This window comes from Cherax quadricarinatus, chromosome 8, assembly GCF_038502225.1.
Source record: "Cherax quadricarinatus isolate ZL_2023a chromosome 8, ASM3850222v1, whole genome shotgun sequence".
Taxonomy (NCBI): domain Eukaryota; kingdom Metazoa; phylum Arthropoda; class Malacostraca; order Decapoda; family Parastacidae; genus Cherax; species Cherax quadricarinatus.
In genome coordinates this window covers 39356750-39374035 of record NC_091299.1, presented here as the reverse complement: position 1 = coordinate 39374035, position 17286 = coordinate 39356750, and positions in this window count along the sequence as shown.

The following is a 17286-nucleotide window of genomic DNA, read 5'->3' as shown; positions in this document are numbered from 1 at the left end:
TTAATTCTCCAGGTAACACCGACCCATATCTCTGCCAGCTCTGCCCTTCCCCCCTCACATCCCTCTACAGTTATTCCTTCAGCAGCACAATGCAGTGCAGGTTTTTGCATTCTGCCTTCTCTCACCTCCTCCCTCCTACACTCAGCTTCTACACTCGACAGAACAGGTGAAGACAGATTATTATTATAATAAAAAAGAAGCGCTAAGCCACAAGGGCTATACAGCGCTGCAGGGTAGGGAAGGAAGCAAGGGAATTGGATGGCAGAAGGGAGGGGGGATGATCAGCATGTTACAGAAAACAGCGGGGCAGGGGATAGTACGGGGGTAGAAGGTAGCAAGAGATTGAAGTAGAAAGGGCTGAAGGTATCAGAATTTGTGAAGTAAGTCAGTCGTTGTCAAAAAGTCAATGAGAGAGTCCGGATGAAAGGTGGGTCCATCAGCGAGAAGGGAAGGTAAAGAGAGAGCAGCGGAGCGAAGACGACGACAGAGGTAAATTCTGCGTGCTCGTTGATAAAGTGGGCAGTCCAACAGAATGTGGCTGACTGATAATGGAGCTTGGCAATTCTCACAGAGAGGAGCAAGACGCCTCTCCATGAGATATCCATGAGTAAGACGAGTATGGCCAATGCGAAGACGGGAGAGAGTAGTCTCCCAACCTCGACATTGGTGATAAGAAGACGGCCAGTGACCTATACTCGGTTTAATAGACTGAAGTTTGTTGCCGAGCATAGTAGACCAACGTTGTTGCCAACGGGTGTGAAGGTGGGAAGATATTGCAGCAAAATAGTCCGTAAATGGAATACCTCTATAAGAAACTGGTAGGTCATGTACTGCTGACCGCGCAGCAGTGTCTGCCTGTTCATTGCCCTGTACGTCAACATGACCAGGGACCCAACAAAAAACAATATCTTTATGCTTGGTAAAGATGCGGCGTAGCCAAAGTTGGATACGGAGGACTAAGGGGTGAGGTGTATCAAATTTTTGTATAGCCTGTAAAGCACTAAGGGAGTCTGAGACAACCACAAAAGATGACACAGGCATAGATGCAATACGGATAAGTGCTGTAAGGATGGCATATAATTCAGCAGTAAAAATACTAGCCGAAGATAGTAAATGCCCTTGTACGACGCTGTCCGGAAACACTGCTGCGAATCCTACGCCGTCTGAAGACTTAGAGCCATCTGTGTACACAGCAATGGCATGAGAATGAGAGTGAAAGTGGTCAAGAAAAAGAGAGCGGGAAGCGACCGTAGACAGTTGGGCTTTCGAGCAAGGGAGGGAGAAAGAACAGACTCGAACAGCTGGAACTTCCCAGGGGGGTAGGGAAAAGTGAGATGCTACATGTACATAGAAAGGTGGTAGTTGAAGAGAAGACAAGAGCGAATGAAGGCGAAGAGAGAAGGGACGGAGTAAACAGGGGCGTCGAACAAATAAAGAATGTCTACTAATATCAGTGACCATTCTATAAATGGAAGGATTGCGGAGATCATGAGAGCGTACATAGTAGCGCAGGCAATGGGCATCACGGCGATCGGATAAGGATGGAACGTTCGCTTCTGCATAGAGGCTCTCGACAGGGGAAGAGCGGAAAGCACCAAGGCATAAACGTAATCCTTGGTGATGAATGGGGTTAAGGCTAGAGAGAGTAGCAGGAGATGCCGCTGAATAGATCTGGTCACCATAATCAAGTTTCGATAAAATAAGGGTGGAATGTAGGCGAAGGAGGGTTCGACGATCAGCTCCCCACGAAAGATGCGCAAGGGTTTTAAGAAGGTTCAGCCGGCTGTGACAAGTTGCCTTCAGAGAGGTAATGTGAGGTTTCCAGGATAACCTACGATCAAAGAGAAGGCCCAGAAACTTGACTGTATCACGTTCAGGGATACGGGAGCCATAGAGGTACAAAGGATGATCGGAGATGACAGAGCGTCTAGTGAAAGTGATTTGGTGGGTTTTAGTGCTGGAAAATTTAAACCCACGTGTGGTGGCCCAATTGGAAACACGGTCGACTGCATGTTGGAGAGAAACTGTAAGGAGGTGACAATCAGCGCCTGCACAGGCAATAGCAAAGTCATCAACATAGAGTGATGACCAAATATTTGATGGAAGACTAGAGGCCAAATCATTAATAGCAAGGAGAAAAAGTGTTGTGCTCAGAACACATCCCTGAGGGACACCTTCAGCTTGGATAAAGTCCGGGGAGAGCACATTATTAACCCGAACACGGAAATGCCTGTCAGTTAAAAAGTTCTTAAGGAAGGATGGTAGATTGCCCCGAAGGCCTAAGGAGTGGGCTTGGGCTAAAATATTATACCTCCAAGTTGTGTCATATGCCTTCTCAAGGTCAAAAAATATGGCAATAACTGAGTGGTTATTCGCAAAGGCATTACGAACATACGTATCCAAGCGTAGTAAGGGGTCTATGGTAGAACGTCCCTTACGAAAGCCATATTGACGAGTGGAGAGACTGTTGTGTGTCTCTAAATACCACACTAAACGTCTATTTACTAGGCGTTCCATTACTTTGCAAACTGCACTGGTAAGAGCAATGGGACGATAGTGGGAGGTTTCATGTCCCGTAGTGCCTGGTTTGCGGAAAGGGAGAACAATGGCGGATTTCCACAGCTGTGGAAGAACTCCTTGTGACCAAATAAGATTGTAAAGGCGTAATAGGACTGCAAGGGCTGACTGATGTAAATGTTGTAGCATACGAATATGAATGTCGTCGGGCCCAGCTGCCGATGATCGACAAGCTGAGAGTGTTGCCTCCAGTTCTTGAAGTGTAAAAGGCACATTATACTGTTCTTCTCTGAGAGAAGAAAAGTCCAAGGGTGCTAACTCTCTGGCAGACTTTGAGGAAAGAAATGAGGGGCATAGATGGAGTCCCTGAGAAATACGGACCAGATGATTGCCAATTTCATTGGCAACATCTAGTGGGTTTGCTATATCAACACCGGCAACCCGCAGAACAGGAGCCGGGTCAGGAGAATATTTACCACTCAGTTTTCGTACTTTTTTCCAGACTGCACTCATAGAGGAAGCAGAGGTGATGGTGGAGACATAATCTCGCCAGCAAGTGCGTTTAGCGTCACGGATGACACGGCGAGCGATCGCACGCTTCTGTTTAAAATCAAGGAGTCGCTCTGTGGTTCTATTGTACCGGTACCTGCCCCATGCAGCGCGTTTCAAACGTACTGCACGAGCACAAGCAGGAGACCACCAAGGCACGCATTTCTGAGAATGCCTGCCCGAAGTTTGGGGTATAGAATGAGAAGCTGCGGTGAAAACGGAGGACGAGAAGAGGTGTAAAAGCTCATCGATGGAGGACGAAGAAGGAACCTCTTTAAAAACAGTCAGGTGTGAGTAAAGGTTCCAATTTGCCCGATTAAATTGCCAGCGTGGGGTGCGAAGAGGTGGCGAATATGAAGGGGAAGTAAGAATGATTGGGAAATGATCACTGTCATGTAAGTCCGGGAGAACAGACCAAGTGAAGTCTAATGCGGCGGAGGAAGAGCAAACTGAGAGATCTATGCAAGAGAGAGTATGAGTCCGAGGATCAAAATGGGTGTGAGTACCTGTATTTAAAACATGGAGGGGGTGGGTGGCAAGAAAAGCCTCTAACTGAATTCCACGGGAATCACAGTGAGACCCCCCCCCAGAGGAAATGGTGGGCATTAAAATCACCAAGTAACAGAATCGGTGGCGGTAATGACGAAACAAGGAAGGCAAAATCCGGAATAGATAATGCCTGAGAAGGAGAGAGATATAAAGAACAGAGCGTATACCACCTATGTAAGTGGATACGGGCTGCTGTGTAATGCAGCGAAGTATGAACAAATAGCTGATGGTACGGAATATCAGTGCGGAGAAGAAGGGCACTTTCATTAAAGGTCCCATCAGGAAAAGGATCTGAAGAATACAATAAATTATAGCCTGAGATGTGAGAAATAACAGCAGAGTGTAATTTTGGTTCCTGTAAGCAAACACCAACAGGGGCAAACTGGGAGAGTAACATCTGAAGCTCACCCCGATTACCCCTGAGGCCGCGTATATTCCACTGTAAAAAGGCCATGATTGGCAATGATAAAGATACTTGAAATCCGCAGGTAAGGGTTCCTACGGACTAGAAGGGTTAGAAAAGTCCACATGCGGAGGCAGTGGAAAATGTTCAAGCAGCGAAGGAACGGTGCGCTGTGAAGAAAGGAGTTGCGCAGATGGAGCAGAGGAGAGAGAAAGAGCGGAAGGTGGATCAGTGTCCATTGATGGTTTGGTCTCTGCAATATATTCAGAGATTGCTTCAAGTGTTTCGGAATTCAGAGATGTCATATGGGAGACAATATTGGGAATGGTAGGGGGAGGATGAGTAAAGATTGGAACTGTATTGGACTGTACCAAGGTAGGGGGGGGCGAAAGGGTGGAGGGAACTGGAGAAGCGTGGCAGGGGACAGAAGAGACAGGAACCTGGGAGGTGGCAGAAGAGGAAGAAACTTGGGAGGGAACAGGGGAGGAAGGTACATTACGAGGAGGAGGGTGAACCTCTACACTTGTAACTGAGCCAGTGAGAGGGGAAGAACTAGGGACAGAGACAGGGAGGGTAAAATGAGGAGGTGGAAGATGGGTAGGAGGTGTTACCGGACCTTTTTTTGACTTTTGAGAAGTAGAGGGACGATTGGGAAGAGGTGTCGTACGAGGTTTCGTCGATACTGAGGCTTGTAAGAGAGAACTCGAAGAAGCGAGATTAGACTGAGGCGTTGAAGTAGGGACGTCTGAGCCGAGGACAGCAAAAGGATTAGATACAGGAGTGATTATGGGAGAGGTAACCACAGAGGTGGGTGTAGAAGATGGGATACCAGAAGTGGGGGGACGTTTTGAAACACGGGAATAAGAAACACGTGGGAGTCTCCCTTGGAGGCGGAGATGAGAAACTGCCATGGCATAAGGGAGACCTTCTGTCTCTTTGAGGTAACGGATTTCCCGCTCGTTTAAATAGACCTGACAACGGCGAGAGTACGAAGGGTGAGCCTCATGACAGTTAAGGCAAGAGGGAGATCGATTGCAAGACGTATTAGAATGGTCATCGGCACCACAGACTGGGCATTCGGCGATAGATCTGCAATATTTCGCTGGATGGCCAAATCGCCAGCAATTTCTACACTGTTGTGGTGTAGGGATCACCTTTCGAACTTGTAACCGATGTCCTGCTATATAAACTGAGGATGGGAGTTCTCGGCTGTCAAAAGTTAAACGAGCCACATTGCTAGGGTATCGTCTCCGCCCACGGGCAGGAAGAACGTAAGTGTCTACCTTGAGGATTGGGAGATCTTGGAGTTCCAGCTGTTCTAGAATGTCGGTGCCACATGTCTGGAAATTTTGTTGAACTATGGTATGGGGCAGAATGACGGTACCACTACAAGAATTGAGGGAATGATGTTTTTCAAGGGTGACAGGAACAGTATCTATATGGGAAAGACGAGAGAGCTCACGAGCCTGGGTAGCATTCTGTACGGTAATGATGCGCGTACCGCTCTTAAGAGCATGAAAAGAAATATCTTTACCAACATGGCGTAGGAGTGCCTTGCCAATACTATGGTCAGAAAGATAGGCAGTAGAGGAAGTTGGTCGTAAAGTGAAGAATTTAGTCCACTGTTCAGTCTGAAACTGAGCGTGGAAAGGTAGTGAAGGACGTGTCGATCGTTTCTGAGAAGAACGAGAAGGTGAAGGTGGAGAAGTATCATCAGCAGGTAATTGTCGTTGACGTTTAGGCGTGGGACCAGAGTTGGTCCGACGTGGAACGGGTCGGCGATTTGAAAATTGCCGCACCGTAGAGGGAGAGGCCGGAAGCATAGTCAGAGGAGAGCGAAGGTCTGATAAATCGAAGGAGTCAGTCGAGGCCTCAGTACCTGAAGCGGGTGAGGAAACAGCACCGGCAATAGGTACAGAGGCATGAGGAATGTCTGAAGAGTGGTCCAAAGACGAGGCGGGGTCAGAACGGGGTGCGGTATCAAGAAGGGGCCCGGGGGTACCAGGTTCATGGACTAGGGCTGCCATGGTTAGGTTACTTCTTTCTTTTTGTTTTTAAGAAAAAAAAAAGAAAGAAGAAAAGAAAATAAAAATAAAAAAAAGAAAAAAAAAGGGGGGACCGGGGAGGGATAGTTCCTAGGAGGAATGAAAGGGCCAGAAATCTCCCTCCGCGCCCAAGAGGACCTCAGCACCGCAAGTAGCGCAGATGCAGCATGGAACCCGTGCCATACCCTACCCATCATGCTAGTAAACTAACAATCCGGGATAGCAACCTCACATCTGCCGAGCTACCTCGGTGGACAAAAGAGAGGGCGGCCGGATATCCGCCACAAAGCATACCTCCTTCGGCCACCACCCCCGGAATCCGAAAGGTGGCTTCCAGAGATACACTCGTCGCCCGAAAGACACCCAAAGCTACTCCGGGATACCGGAGAGGGATCGGGACATCCCCAGGCGATCCAGATTCCACGGCAAACTACGCCACCGCTAAGAACCTCAACGGAATGGGATGGACCCCGGTATCCTTTCTCCTACCCAGGAACTAGCGCGCCTGTGGGAGAAATCCCAAAGGACAAAAAGAGGAAGGGCAAAAGGGAGGAGTGGGGAGGGGGAGGAGGAAAGGAAAAAGGGGAGGATGGGGAGGATGGGATAGGGGAGGGGAGATTGGGGGGTAATTAGGTTCGGTCTGAGGAAGAAGACCGATAGGTCTAATTCCTCAGACCAAGAGCCTCTTCACCACGCCAAGGAGCCCCCCTTGAAGAGGTGGTGGTATTTTGGTCTTGTCTTCTCATTAAATACTTGAGTCATTGCAACACAGCTAGTTATGAGTGTTTTTATTATGCATTTATTTAATAATCCTGCCAATATTGCTGCACCATATAGACATATTTAATGCTTATTTTTTCCGTTGAGAGGTTTTATTACAGCAGTAATCAGCCATTTCACTTAATTAGTGCTGCTTACATTTGCAATGTGTGCTCTTCTCTCAGCTGATAATTCAATCCTTAATTGAAGACGTTTTTTAAGTAACTTAAGAGCATAAACTAGTGTTCAATGTTTTTATTAATATCATTTGTTTTTTAATTTTAATATACTAAAGGTTCATATTGCATACTTGCAATCCCTGCTGTTGTTAACTAAGTCTTCTATTACCTCTGATCACTTTTTTTTTTTTTTGAACATTACTAATTAGACTTTGCAGACTTTGGTGTGTGTGAACAGTTTATTGGATATTATATTGATTCCTTTATGTACCAGTGTGATTTATTTTATTGGGACTGTCACAAAGGTGCATCTGTGAGTCATGTAACCTTCCTTGTTATTTGGTTAAGTTTCCTTTATACAGCTGCATATGTGTGTGTGTATGTATGTGTGTGTACTCACCTAATTGTACTCACCTAATTGTGGTTGCAGGGGTCGAGACTCAGCTCCTGGCCCCGCCTCTTCACTGATCGCTACTGGATCCTCTCTCTCTCTGCTTCCTGAGCTTTGTCATACCTCTTCTTAAAACTATGTATGGTTCCTGCCTCCACTACTTCACTTGCTAGGCTATTCCACTTGCTGACAACTCTATGACTGAAGAAATACTTCCTAACGTCCCTGTGACTCGTCTGAGTCTTCAGCTTCCAGTTGTGACCCCTTGTCCCTGTGTCCCCTCTCTGGAACATCCTATCTCTGTCCACCTTGTCTATTCCCCGCAGTATCTTGTATGTCGTTATCATGTCTCCCCTGACCCTTCTGTCCTCCAGTGTCGTCAGTCCGATTTCCCTTAACCTTTCCTCGTACGACATTCCCTTGAGCTCTGGGACTAGCCTTGTTGCAAACCTTTGTACTTTCTCTAACTTCTTGACGTGCTTGACCAGGTGTGGGTTCCAGACTGGTGCTGCATACTCCAGTATGGGCCTAACATACACAGTGTACAGTGTCTTGAACGATTCCTTATTAAGGTATCGGAACGCTATTCTCAGGTTTGCCAGGCGCCCGTATGCTGCAGCGGTTATTTGGTTGATGTGTGCCTCCGGTGATGTGCTCGGTGTTATGGTCACCCCAAGGTCTTTCTCCCTGAGTGAGGTCTGTAGTCTTTGTCCACCTAGCCTATACTCTGTCTGCGGTCTTCTTTGCCCCTCCCCAATCTTCATGACTTTGCATTTGGCTGGATTGAATTCGAGAAGCCAGTTACTGGACCACATGTCCAGCCTCTCCAGGTCTCTTTGCAGTCCTGCCTCATCCTCGTCCGATTTAATTCTTCTCATCAACTTCACGTCATCTGCGAACAGGGACACTTCAGAGTCTATTCCTTCCATCATGTCGTTCACATATATCAAAAATAGCACTGGTCCTAGAACTGACCCCTGTGGGACCCCGCTCGTAACAGGCCCCCACTGTGATACCTCTTCACGTACCATGACTCGTTGCTGCTGTGTGTGTGTGTGTGTGTGTGTGTGTGTGTGTGTGTGTGTGTGTGTGTGTCTGTGTGTCAGTGTGCGCAGAGGAGTGTGTCAGTGTATATATTCCCAGTATGTATCTAAAGGCATATATGTATTTTACTATTTTTTTCTCTTTGCAATTTGTGCTTTTTAATCTATTATGATGTGTACAATATTATTCCCTCCCCTACAGGATATCTCTTAATGTAGCTTCAGTGAGGTGTATATCCTATTAAGTAGTAGCCTGAGCTTAGTGCATTGTAACTGTTCACTGAACTTGAGCCCCTTTGTTTCATGTGACGTATGTTGGAACTCTGATTTTAGATTCAACATTATTCTTGTACTAGTTATAGGCAACCTAAAGCAGTATATTATTTTAACATTTTTTTAGGTGTGTTGTAAAAGTTTTGTATGGGATATCACTATTAGTGAACGCAGTATTTACATCTTATTAGTTTTGCTTGAATTATACAGGTCCTGTCAAACAGTACCTAACCCTCACCCTCACCCCAGTTACTTTTCAACTATATTCTTCTGTGAATGCTTAATTGTTTTGTGAAAGATGATTTACGATTTTTTTGTATTTATTAGATTCTTTTATCATAATACCCAAGGTTACGTAAACATGAGTAGTGTTTTCTATGTATGTGGCAACTTTACTCCAGGAAAGCAGAAACAAAACATCACTCCTCTTGTGAGAGGAGAGTATTTTCATTACTTTAGTGTGAAGGTCTCGGAACAGAATTTAGAGTTAAAAGCTCCTGACTTATATGGTTTGCTGAAATGAAGTCATGCACGCCATTTCAAGTTCTGTTGGTATGGAGGGAACCAAAGCATTACACCGCTAGTTGATATTTGTCTATCTTAAGGGTGTCGGAATTTTCATCCAAAAACATATCTAGAATAGCATTTCCAGATGTTTCTCCTGTAATCAGAAGGTGGTACTATTTTAGTATCACCATCTGATTACAGAATGTGGTATTATTCTAGTACCACCATCTGATTACAGAGGGTATTATTCTAGTACCACCATCTGATTACAGAAGGTGGTTTATTCTAGTACTACCATCTGATTACAGAAGGTCGTACTATTCTAGTACCACCTTCTTTATGTTATGGCGTTACTATTCTAGTACAGTACACCATAACGTAAAGAAATATTCCCGTTGGATGGTGAGGCTGCCAGTAATTCAGATTCCGATTATGAAAAGGCTGGAGTCAACCAGAAACAACATACAGTGACTCAAAGTGATTTTAACGATCTTGAACATGATCCTTATTTATTCATGAAACCGTAAAAGCTACTTTCTTCAAGATTATGCAAATGGAATTTACTGCTCCTAGTTACTAGACTCAGTTTGTTCAAAATGCGAGAGATAACGTAGGAACTTACTTTAAACTGGAAAAATAACACTGATCTACACGATTTTTTATTGACTTTGTGGTATCTTTTTCGGTTTATATATCCGGAAAATAGTGATTCACTGCTTTTTATTCATCTCTTTCACATCAGGTTATCAAATTATACGGAAACGTTGCTTTCCTCTTTTCAAATAACACGTAAATGAGAAAGTGATATATTACCAATTAAAATGCTTACCTTATACTGACTCAAATATTAAATCTAATATATTTTTCTTTATTTTCATATTATTAATATGTCTAGAGGCTGCACAAATTCACCAGACATATTTTGCTATGTCTGCGGGCAATTCACCCTTCAGATTCCCGGAGCAACATTACTCCTTTATTGAAGCGCTGCTACTTTGCTTATTTTGGCTGCAAACTTGGAGACCAGGACAAACCATTTACACCACACAAAGCTTGAAAGAGTTGGATCAGTAAGCTCCAAATGAGGTCATTTGGAAAACTTAAGAACATAAAAAAGAAGGAACACTGCAGCAGGCCTACTGGCTCTTGCGAGGCAAGTCCATGTCAACCCCCGGCTTAGACCAATAGCCCACCCAGTCAGGTCACCTCCACTTAAAGAAGGAGCACAGTTTCTGACCCAGTAACACCAGCTAGTCAGGTGCAACTCACACACATCCACACTCACTCATGCATTTATCTAACCTATTTTTAGAACTACACAACGTCCTAGCTTCTGTGACAGCACTCGGAAGTTTGTTTCACTTATCCACAACTCTATTACCAAACCAGTGCTTTCCTATATCCTTCCTAAGTCTGAATTTTTGCAGCTTAAAACCATTGCTGCTAGATATTTTTAGCACACTATTTACATCTCCTTCATTTATTCCTGTTTTCCATTTATACACCTCAATCATATGCTCCCTAATTCTACACCTTTCTAGTGGCTAACGCGACGGGCTGGAGTTTTGAGACTCTCTGACCGCGGGTTCAATCCCGGCCGGGGTATGGTTTTTTTTCTACGCCTTTCTAGAGAGTGCAGATTAAGGGCCCTCAGTCTATCCTCATAGGGAAGATTTCTGATACATGGAATCAACTTTGTCATCCTCCTCTGTACGTTTTCCAGTGCATTTATATCCATTCTGTAATACGGTGACCAGAACTGTGCAGCATAATCTGAATGAGTCCTAACCAAGGATATATAGAGTTGAAGAAAAACTGAGGATTTCTATTAATTATACTTCTTGATATGAAGCCAAGGATTCTGTTAACTTTATTGCAAACACTTATGCACTGTTGTCTTGGTTTCAGGTTACTTTCAACCAGAAATCCTAAATCCTTTTCGCAATCAGTAACATTAAGATCTACATTATTTAGTTTACGTGTGGTATGGTTATTATCCTTTCCAACATTTAGAACTTTGTATTTGTCTATATTAACCGACCATTGCGTCAGTCTTTTCAAATCATCCTGGAGTGCTCTAATGTCCTCATTAGAATGAATTGGACGGCCTATTTTGATGTCATTAGCAAATTTGCTTATGTTGCTATTTATTCCCTCATCTATGTCGTTCATGTTTAACAGCAAGGGTCCCAACACTGACCCCTGCGGAACACCGCTTGTGACGTGCCCCCTTTCTGATTTCTCCCCATTTATGCAAACTCTCTGCTGCCTATATGTCAACCATGCCTCTACCCAGGAAAAAATTTCTCCTCCTATTCCGTGTGCCTTAAGTTTCCTCAATAGCCTCTGATGTGGAACTCTATCGAAAGCCTTACTGAAGTCCATATGCACAATATCATATTCAATACCATGATCTACCTCCTCAAACACCTTAGTGAAAAAAGTTAGTAACTTCGTGAGACAGGAACGCCCCTTTGTAAAACCGTGTAGAGATTCATTAATCAATTTATGCCTGTCAAGATGGCTATGAATTGCCTCGGCAATTATTGATTCCACAAATTTTCCCACTTTGGAGATAAGGTTTATTGGTCTATAGTTCGAAGCTAAGGACCTGTCACCTGCCTTGTAAATATGTATTACATTTGCCATTTTCTATTTATCAGGCACTATGCCAGTTTTTAGTAATATGTTGAAAAGATTAGCCAAAGGTATGCTAAGTTCCACTTTACATTCCTTTGAAACTCTTGCAAATAATTCATCAGGGCCTGGGGATTTGTTAGGTTGCAGTTTCTCTAATTTTCTGAGAACCATGTCACTAGTTGCCGCTGTCGTACATAGTTCATTATCGTCCTGTTTATTATCGTCCTGAGAGGAAGTAAGTATTGAAAATTTCACATTTCCTTTTCACTGTCAGTGATCTGACCAGAGTTACTCTTAAGTGGGCCTATCTTGTCCCTAATCTTACTTCTGTATACCTGAAAGAACCCTTTTGGGTTAGTCTTCGAGTGCCTTGCGACCTTAGCCTTATAATCCCATTTAGCATTTTTTCCTTTTTTTTATTTCTCTCTTTAACTGAATACATGTATATTGATTTCTTAACTGCCCATCCCCTCGTTTGATACGCCAATATATTCCTCTCTTTTGACCAATGAGATGTTTTAATCTATTGTTCATCTATTTGGGATCTTTTTTGTTACATCTAATTTTCCTACTCGAACCACCATGGTTCGAGTAGGAAAAGATCTCATAATATACCCAAATAGTCCAGCAATAATGCCTGTTCCACATACTGAAGATATTCCTGTACCTGTGCCACCTGAGACATGGCAAATTTCATCAGTCTGATACCAGTGATTGTAAGGAGATAGAAGTAGACTATGAACCACCAACAAATGACGATCCCAAATCCTTCAACCAAGTTGAGCTCAATGACTTGGTGAGAAACCTTAACCTTCCAAAAGAAAGTGCACAGTTACTTGGCTCTAGACTGAAGGAACACAGGCTTCTAGCCAGTGTTCATTCTAGCTTGGTACCGTCATCGTGAAGCGGAATTCACTCAGTTCTTTGACAAAGAGGAATCTTTAGCTTTCTTTTCAAATATTTCTGACCTTATTGAATACATGAGGATGTCATACAAAGCAGATGGATGAAGGCTCTTTATTGATTCTTCTAAAAGAAGCTTAAAGGCTGTACTTCTCTACAATGGCAACACAGCTGCATCTGTGCCATTTGGCCATAGTGTCCTAATGTCAGAAACTTAAGCAGATATGAAGACACTAATATCCGCAATCAAATACCAGAATTACAATTTTCTCATCTGTGGTGATTTAAAAGTTATTGCTCTCCTGCTAGGTCTTTAAGGTGGATACGCCAAGTATCCCTATTTTCTGTGTTTTTGGGATAGTAGGGCAGACAGCTAGCACTATGAACAAAAAGACTGTCCACCAAGAACCAGTTTCTTACACGGAAATCACAACGTGAAAACTGTGCCACTAGCAGACCCCAAGAAAATTCTGCTACCCCCACTCCACATCAAATTAGGGCTTATGAAAAATTTTGTGAAGGCCTTGAACAGGAATGGAACTGCTTTCAAGTACCTGGAGTCAAAGTTTCCTCGTATAAGTGAAGGCAAGCTAAAGGCAGGAATCTTTGTTGGCCCTCAGATTCGGATATTGATGAAGGACAAGCATTATGATGAAACATTAGCAGGTGTCAAAGTGAATGCCTTGCGTCTAGGATGAGTGTGAAGATGTATTTTTTGCACTCACATCTTGACTAATTTCCCAACAACTGTGGGGAGTTCTCCTTCGTTTGATTAAATATGTAGGCTAGCCATTAGGAGCATATTTTTTTAATAAAATAATTTTATTTGATTCATGATGATTTAGAATTCATATGTTCTTAAAACTAACAGAATGTGCTTTTCCATGATTACTTTCCTATTTTTAACAGATTAACAATTTATTAAAAATTCACATTTATCATTAATTTACATTTTTTTCAAAATCTTTACATGATCGACCAAATGGTTTAGATATTTACAATCAGCAGCCCAAGAATATGTAAGATCGCAACCAAGAATAAAAATAAAAATTAAAAACATTCCATATGCAGACCCGTGTAATCAGTGTTACTCTAGTGAGTCTCATTAACTTATCGATGTTTTTGGTAAACATCATGATCTTGGAATGGGCCTTTCATTATTGGTTCCATGATAACAAATTTTAAGGCAGTCTTACTCCACAATGGCAACATCCTACCAATTTTGCCTTTAACTCTCCCACATGACTTGTAAGAAACGAACGAAACATTGCAAAAATTTGTCACTCAGATCAAATATGATAATCTATTGTAGCCTAAAAGTAATAATAAGTTTGTTACTTGGACTACAAGGTTGATTTATAATGCACTAATGTTTCCATTGCCTGAGGTACAGTCGATATACAAAGCAACACTATATTAAACGTTTTTGCAAACCTTGAATCGTATGAGGCAGGAGTTAAGAAAATTCGCCGCAGGCCTTTAGTCGATTCAGTGGACATACTTGTTCCACCACTAAACATCAAGCTAAGTCTCATTAGAATTCTCGTCAAAAAATTGAACAAGGAAGATGAAACATTTGCCTATCTGAAGATGATTTCCCAAAGTCAGTAAAGTCAAAGTGATGTATCTTCATCGGACATCAAAATCGAATGCCACTAAATGATTCTTATTGTGATGAATCTCCGAGATGCCCAGGTGAAAGCATAGGGGGTAATTCTTGAGCACTTGCGCAAGTTTATTGGGCAATCACCAACGTCATCACAAAAATATTGTAAAATATAGCATATGATTTTCTGGGATGACGGATGTTCCTCACGCTTCATTTCTTCTATTCTAACTTGACATTTTCCCGGTAAATCTCGGTGGTGTTAATGAGGAACACAGTGAACGATTTCACCAAAACATATATCATGGAAAAGAGATATGAGGGAAAACCTAACAATAAGTTTCCCCTGGTGAGGGGCTTTTGATCGAAAGAATTGGATCTGTGCTCCGGTTCCTTGAATTGAGTCTGAATACCTTCCATCCCCCCCATATGCGCTGCATAATCTTACTGGTTTAGCGCTCCCTCATGATTATGATAAAAACAATTAGTCTGATGGCTGGCAGGGCAGAGACCTGACACAAGAGAATAAAACTGAAAACTATGTAAATATGTTCATATGACCGTATGGAAATTTCTTTCATATATATATATATATATATATATATATATATATATATATATATATATATATATATATAATATATAGGGAAGTACCACCTCTATAGCTGGAATGGGGACCCTCATCCTCAGAGAAGACAATATATGTCGTGCCGAATATGCAAAACTGGTCAATTAGCAAGAACTCATTTAAAATTAAGTCCTATCTAAAATTTTCTCTAGAAAAGGCAATGAGTTATTTTCTTCAAACTCAACAGTAAAGTTTATAGAATGGGCTAAGCTATTTAATTTTCCAAGGAAATGGTGTATATCTACATTTTGGTAATTATGCATGGAATTTTTTGAAACAAGGTTGCTTAACACAATCCTCCCTAATAGAGCTAAATGGTTCAGATATGTTGATGATATTTTGTGTCTTATGCCCAAAAATGTAGATATACACCATTTCCTTGGAAAATTAAATAGCTTAGCCCATTCTATAAACTTTACTGTTGAGTTTGAAGAAAATAACTCATTGCCTTTTCTAGATGTTTTAATTATTAAGGGTAATAATGAATTCAAATTTAAAATTTACAGAAAACCTACAAATAACTGTTCCTATGTCCACTATTATTCTTCGCATCAAGATAGAGTTAAACTGTCTGTTTTCTCATCAATGTTTTTGAGAGCTTTACGAATTTGTAGTCCAGAGTTCATAGATGAGGAAATATCCAAAATTTATGAAATAGGTAATGATTTAAAATACCCAAGAAATGTAATTGATAAATCTTTTAAAGTTGCTAGAAATATTTTTTACAATCAAAAAAGGGACAACCAGCTTTATTCAACTAAAAATATGTTGGTTCTCCCTTACCATGAAAACTTGGTTGATATGCCTTCTCTTCTTAAGGCTTTTAATATTAAAGTTGTATTCAAAAATCTTGATACAGTAAAAAAACTTTTGATAAAGAATTCCCCCCAAAATGCTGATGGATGTGTCTATAAGATTCCTTGTAAAATTTGCGATAAAGTTTATTACGGTCAAACTGGTAAAAATCTCGAACTAAGATTAAAACAACATAAATATAGCATTAGAACTGGACAAGATTCCAATGCTTTATTTATTCATGTAAGAGATTTTAACCATCCAATTGATTTTCAAAAAGTTGAGAAAGTAGTATCAAGCAAGTCCATGGTCGACAGGAATATAATTGAATCTTGTTTCATAAAAAGCAGTTTTGACAATAATATGAATATTTCCTTTGGATTATATAAATTAGATCCATTTATAATTAATAGAATTTGGGAAGAATTTAATAATACACTGGACAAATAATAATTTTTAAATTTTCTTGGGCAGAATAGTTTGTGGGCGAGTTGTGCAAAGGACCTATCCAAGTTGGGTCGGCGCGCGTCAAGTGTTTAACCGTTGTGGGATCTGATAGTGAGGTGCTGGCCAGACCCCTTATATAGCTTCCTTGGATGCTTTACTTTCATAGTTCCTTGATAATATGAGTAGTCACGAAAGGGCTTGGAATTTCTCTATTCTTTCAGAGTGGTTGTTTTGCATATATATATATATATATATATATATATACATATATATATATATATATATATATATATATATATATATATATATATATATATATATATGTCGTGCCGAATATGTAAAACTTGTCAATTAGCAAGAACTCATTTTAAATTAAGTCCTTTCTGAAATTTTCTTTTATACGTTTAAAGATATATTTTTTTCATTAATGTTATTGTAAATTTTTTTAATATTCCACCAGAAGAATCTTAGAAAACTTACCTTACCTTATTATAACAAGGTTATAATAATAAACAAGTCTAAAATATATTTAGATGTGTGGCGGGCTAGCTGCCGGATTTTCAATTATAACTCCGGATCAACGAGGCTGACAAGGTTAAGACTCAACAGGACTTATTGTGAATACTCTGGGAAGATTCCAGTGAAGCGAGAAAACATTTCAGTGCACCGTTTCAAGGTAAATTGTGGAAGTGTTGAACAGTTTGTGAATGTTGGTGAGTGGTGGTAGTGAGGAAGACGGCCAGTGGAGGGGTGGGGGAGGAGTATGAGGCCTATAATGTGTATGAGTACCGGCCAAGATTAACGTACTTACAAACCTCGAACAGCTCTTATAAAAACATTTATATCCAGCACCATGGACCATGCTTCCAGTTAACTGAGAAATGATTGTGTCGATGCATGGACTATTTACAGGCATATGTTATGGAAAAACAATGTGAGATTAATGTTAACGAGGGAGTGACCAGTCAGTGCATCCTCCCGCACGTCACGGGGGTGGGTGGAAGAGGTGGGATGTGTAACTAGATGGTGAGTGAACACATTGGTTCAGCAGT